Below are 310 nucleotides of genomic sequence, written 5' to 3' on the forward strand. Positions count from 1 at the left end.
TAATATATCATTTCTAGCTCATTACATAGCAAATTACATGATTAAATCTTAGTTTTATTGAAACCCTAGGTCTAGCTCTAACTCTTTGATTTTATCTAATTTTTAGTGTTTAATCTACCTAATATACATGTATTTAAACTAAGGATGAATGGGGATTACTTACCTTACAATGCTATGTTGAAACCCTCTCTTTGGAAGCACCAAAATCGCCCAAGTGTGGAGTTGTGTATGGAATAAATGACTTTGAGTTCGGATTAAATGAACTCTCTGCCCCCCAGCGATTTCCGCTTCTGCGGTACCATGACCGCTT

The sequence above is a fragment of the Nicotiana attenuata genome, unplaced genomic scaffold (assembly GCF_001879085.1).
Source record: "Nicotiana attenuata strain UT unplaced genomic scaffold, NIATTr2, whole genome shotgun sequence".
Lineage (NCBI taxonomy): Eukaryota > Viridiplantae > Streptophyta > Magnoliopsida > Solanales > Solanaceae > Nicotiana > Nicotiana attenuata.